Below are 5,687 nucleotides of genomic sequence, written 5' to 3' on the forward strand. Positions count from 1 at the left end.
TTTGATGCAGAAGACAATCATGTTGGATGATGGCCGGTGATATGGTCATTGGAGGGCGCACATGAAGCTGTTGGTTTGAGGAATCAAGGAGCGTGTGTGGATAGCTGTGAAGACTGGGTGGGAGGAGCCTACCATATTTACAGCAGAGGGGAAGAAGCCGAAGCCTAAGGAGCCAAGACAAGGAGTGGTTAGGGCAGTAACTTAGACACAGTAACTCATCATAACTGCCCTCATCTGTGCAGAAAGTAGTGAGGGCAGTAACTGTGTTGATGCACTCCTTGTACCAGAACGTCACCATTCTCCCCCTGCTTGATTGCATACTAAGCTAAAACACAGATGCTTAAATGTCAAGCCTTATAGACAAACTCCCCCTGAGTCTATGCTTCAATCTTGTCCACTTCTCGGAAGTACTTCACCAAATACGTCAGCACCTAACGCACACCAGTGACACCAAGAGCACGTTATCTTCAACGCACCACACGCTCACCACGAGCTCCACACGATGGCTAACTCCACCACACAGAACATCAACTCCAATGCCATAAAACTAAGTCCACATCGGACTCCATTATGAACTACTTCAAACACTGCTTCGACACCAAGCAGTAACATACACTAAGGAAACCTCTCTATTTATTCTACGAGGTATATCTTTCTCATAAGGCACGTATCTTCTTTCCTTTTCCAAGCTCAGGCAATCAACACACGTACTCTAATATAACTCCAGCTTCATGTAACATGTTACGTACTACCTCCTGTAGTACTCCGCGAACTAATACTTATCTCCCCCTTTTTGACTATGTATGTGAACTCATCACCTCTAGATAGAAAACCACGTCTTCATTCTCCCCCTATGAGTCACATCATGGTCAAAAACTAATATGAAGATTTATATCCTCCAAAGTAAGGAGGAAATATCATTCCACTATCTCCATAGTGATCAAATCTCCTAGACCACTTATTCCTGAGCCCAAATCCTCCATGATTAGCCCTTTGAACAGACTTGAAACACTCACGTCGAATATGTCCTTGAACTCCACAAGAATAACATATAGGACCATGTCTCCTCATACCATAAGCTTGCACCGTTTGGTTCTTCTCCCTCAATAACTTGTAACACCTTGGCCTAATGTGCCCAATAACACCACAATGATGACAAACAGGCCGAAACTTCCGTTGAGTTGCACTCTTCAATCTAGAAACTCTCTTTGGAGCAGTCACCGTAGCAGTTGCCGTAGCAGTACGTGTAGCAGTCGTGTTCTTCACATCAGTTATAGTCTTCATTGTAGTCTTTCCATTGGATGTCTTCTTTGCAGACACTTTAACCCCTGGTCTTGTAGCAGACGTAGCTAAAATCCTAGTTTTTCCTGATGATACAAAAATACATTTAGCTGTAGAACTTTCTCCTTGATATCCAAGGCCACATCGATCACTTTTCCCAATACTGAGAAGATGATCTAGCTGCTTCGTCCCACCATTCAGCATCCTCAAACCCTTCTGAGTCTCTGCAAGTTGAGCACTAATCTGTCGTGCTTCTTCTTCTTTCTCTGAAGCATACTTAAGTGCTTCAGCAACTTGAGCTTCTAGCTTGACCTTCTCCTTTGTCAACTCTGAATTCGCCTCAACCTGTTTGAGCCAATTCTCATACAGTTTTCCAGAATTCTCAGCAAGATCAAAATCTCCATCATCATCATCACTTCCACATGAAGCCCCTGTCACAGATGCTGATGCAGATCCCGCCGCAGATTTCGTCTTAGAACCAGACTCAAAAGTTGTAAACGCCACCAAGTTCTTCAACTCTTCACTATCATATGAATCAATATCAGATTCATTCTTGACGTCACTGTTATTCTTTTGCTTCAGTAAATTGTCACATTTCTTCTGAGCATTACCAAATTCATTACCCTCAAAGCTTTTAAATCTTAGTCTCTTGAAAGTTGGACACTCCCTTTTGAAGTGCCCATATCCTCTGCATTTGTAACATTGCACCTCTGTACTGACACATTGCTCGCCAGCTTCATGTCTTCGCTTTCTCAAACCAACTTTCTCATGTCCTTGCCACTTTATCATTTCCTGTAGTACTTGGTGAAGCACGCGAATCATCTTGATCACCTCATCTTCATTCTCTGATTTTTGACTTGTTGTTTCATCAACTGCCAAATTCACTTCGGTATGATTCCCCACGTCATCAAGCTCCATCTCATGAGCTTTTAACATCCCTACAACTTCATGAAAGCTGAATTTATCTATGTCAAGAGACACAAACATTGCTGCCTTATAAGCTGTGAATCTTTCTGGTAGACACCTTAAAAACTTCTTCACCAGTTTCTTGTCCTTGTATTCCATGCCCAGAACACGAGCCTCTTGTGCTAACCCACTGAGTTGAGAACTAAAATCTGATACAGATTCATGTTCTTTCATCTTCAAGTTCTCAAATTTTGATTTGAGAAAATCCATCCTTAAGCTCTTAACCTTCTCAGTTCCTTCAAAGTGTAATTGCAGAATATCCCACGCCTCTTTTGCATTCTTGCATCCTTGAATAAGATCTAGCTGTTTCTTTGTGACTGATGTAAAAATACCAAATAAAGCTTTTGCATTGTGCCTTGACATATCCTTCTCACGCTTTGTCCATTTAGCCAATGGTTTGTTGACCACAACACCATCTTTATCTACTGTCTTGGGAACTTCATAGCCATCTTCTACTGATGCCCAAACATCCATATCAATACTTTGTAAGCTTGCCTTCATCTTTGCTTTCCAATGCCCATATTGTTCTGGATCTAGCATAAACTCAACCACCATGCTTTCTGCTGTACTTTATCTTCCCTTCTTTCCTCTTGCCTTTGGGATCCTCACCAGTAACTTAGGTGACCCGCTCTGATACCACTTGTTGGAACAAAAGGGGCACCCCAATAGTACTGCAGAAAGTAAACCGAGAGACACAACAAAACAAGCAACCACTATGCTTTATTAGAATCTTCTTTAAACAATCTATTACAAGATCTGCTTAATTCAGCTTTTACACGTCTAGTGTTAACACCCTAACACACGCTACTGAAAGATTCCTAAGCTACACCGCTTATATATCTCCTTCGTCAAGTACTACAGCCACTGCTTCAGCACAACTCAGAACACTTCCAAGAGCTTCTCTCTCTCTATAAACTCAGCCTCTGTGTCTCTGTCTTCATACAGACGACTCCATAGCTATTTTATATTATCCTCCACGTTCCTGAAACCTAGTTTCCAAGACAACATGAATATGGACATCTTCCTTAACAATAAGTGCAACTTTCCTTTTCTTGGAATGCACTTATTCATTTTCCTTTAAGTTATAAACTTGCTTCTCAAGTTTATTCCTCTTTCCATATCTTCAAAATACTCTCTTGCTCTCCAAGTCTGTTGACTCCAGCTCAGCATCTCGACTCCACATGGTCTTCATCACTCAACAAGACGTCTCCTTCAGCAACTACGTCAGCGACTACTTCAGGGTTGACATTTTACATCAACACTTATAGAAAAGATAAGTGTGACAGAAATAATTATGCATCGCCGTTTAATCTGTTTGAGCCTTTAAAAACTCTGTATTTTATATACTTAAGCTAATGGACATTTAATGCTTTACCAAATCGAAAAAATTCGAATCAAGACTTCCGTTAGTGATGCCTTAGAAATGTGTAATGATAAAATATTATCATCATTTTGCAGAGAGGAATTGACATTGGAATTGTCTATGTTGGACAGTTTGTATTTCTGGCTCGTTGGTCGAAACTTGCCAGTAGTTGGGTTAACAAAGAAATTCTCAATAAACCTCCATTGTCCAACTTGTAATTTCTTAACACGAGTAAGGAAGAGCCTTTTGAAGATACAATGTATCTTACACCCTACAATAACAAATAATTATAGCTTGGTTCAGACTTTTAGCAATAAAAGGTTTGTTGCATCTGTGTGTCTTAAATCTCTGTTGTACAGTAAAATGCCCAAGCCCCCGCGGTACGGTATGCCTTTTCGGTTTAGGAAAGTTACTATTTCTATTGGGAAAAGGAAATCGGGTTTTTTTGAGCTGTATAAATATGGGTCTAAGGGTTTGTAAATTATTATCACATCATTAATAAGAAACCCTAAACGGGTATTTGCCTCATACGTTTTCTTCTCTATTCTTCTTCTAAACCTAAACGACGGCTGTTCACAACAAGTGGTATCAGAGCCAGTTGCGAACCCTAAAGGATGACCAGAGGAAGTTCTCTTAAGTTCGATGTTCCAAGATTCGATGGGAAGGGAAATTTCGGTCTGTGGCAACGGCGTGTTAAGGACTTGCTTACGCAGCAAGGGATGAAGAAGTCTCTGTTGGAGACGAAACGGAAGCGATGGATCAGGATGATTGGGAAGAGATGCAGGATAAGGCCGTCTCAACGATTCGACTCTGTTTGTCGGATGACATAACACATCAGGTGATGGACCTCACAACTTGTAAGGAGATGTGGGATAAGTTGGAAAAGATGTATATGTCAAAATCGTTATCTAGCAAACTATACCTCAAGCAGAGGTTTGTTCGGTTTGAAGATGTCTGAGAGCGGGGATCTGGTTGCACACGTCAACAACTTCAATCAAATCATCGGGATCTGGTTCGTGTGGATGTGAAGATTGAGGACGAAGATCAAGCCATGATCTTGCTGTGTTCTCTGCCTCCTCAATATGAGACGTTGTTAACAGCTCTAACAGTCGATAAAACGACCATAAAGCTGGAGACAGTTTCTGCAGCACTACTCTCTCACCATGAGAGAAGGCAGAATACAGGCATGGGTGACAACTCTCAAGGTGACGGGCTGTATGTCAGTCAGGATAGAGGAAGGCAGCGGGGGAAGCAGCAGGATGATACTAGCAAGAAAAGGTCAAAGTCAAAGTTCGGGAAGAAAGTAGTCTGCTATAGGTGTGGCAAGCCTGGCCACTATAGGAGAGACTGTCCGGACAAAGGGCAGATTTCGAAGGAGACATCGAACTCTGCAAACATGGTTCAGAAGGTGGAAGACTCGGAAGGATCAGCTGATTCGGATATGCTTGCTGTTACGTCAGGTGATCACTCGGATACCTGGATAATGGATACGGGCACTTCATTCCACATGACCCCTAACAGGGAGGTTTGAAACGTACAAGGCTGGAAACATGGGCTCTGTTCGACTTGCGGATGACAAGGCGTGTGGTGTTGTGGGCATTGGACAAGTCAAGTTTCGGATGTATGATGGGACTATCAGGACATTAACTGATGTCAGACACATACCAGTCATGAAGAAGAATCTGATATCTCTGGGGTTGCTACATAGAAACGGCTTCAAGTACAAATCAGATGATGATGAAGTATTGAAGGTTTTCAAAGGTTCTATGATGGTGATGAAGGGACAGATGACAGCTGGAAGCGTATATCGGTTGATAGGGAACGTGGTTGTAGGTGGTGCTGCAACTGCAGTTTCTGAGTCGGAGTGTACAACCTTGTGGCATATGCGTATGGGTCACATTGGGGAACACGGTTTGAAAGAGCTCTTAGAAGGGTCTTCTGGACGGGTTGAAAGATTGCAAGGTGGAGTTTTGCAAAGTTCGTGTGATGGGAAAACAGTCCAAGAATCTTTTAAGACGGGCCAACACACGACAAAAGGTCTTATTGAACTATGTCCATTCTGATGTGTGGGGGCCAA

Source organism: Raphanus sativus, chromosome 3 (assembly GCF_000801105.2).
Source record: "Raphanus sativus cultivar WK10039 chromosome 3, ASM80110v3, whole genome shotgun sequence".
NCBI classification, from domain to species: domain Eukaryota; kingdom Viridiplantae; phylum Streptophyta; class Magnoliopsida; order Brassicales; family Brassicaceae; genus Raphanus; species Raphanus sativus.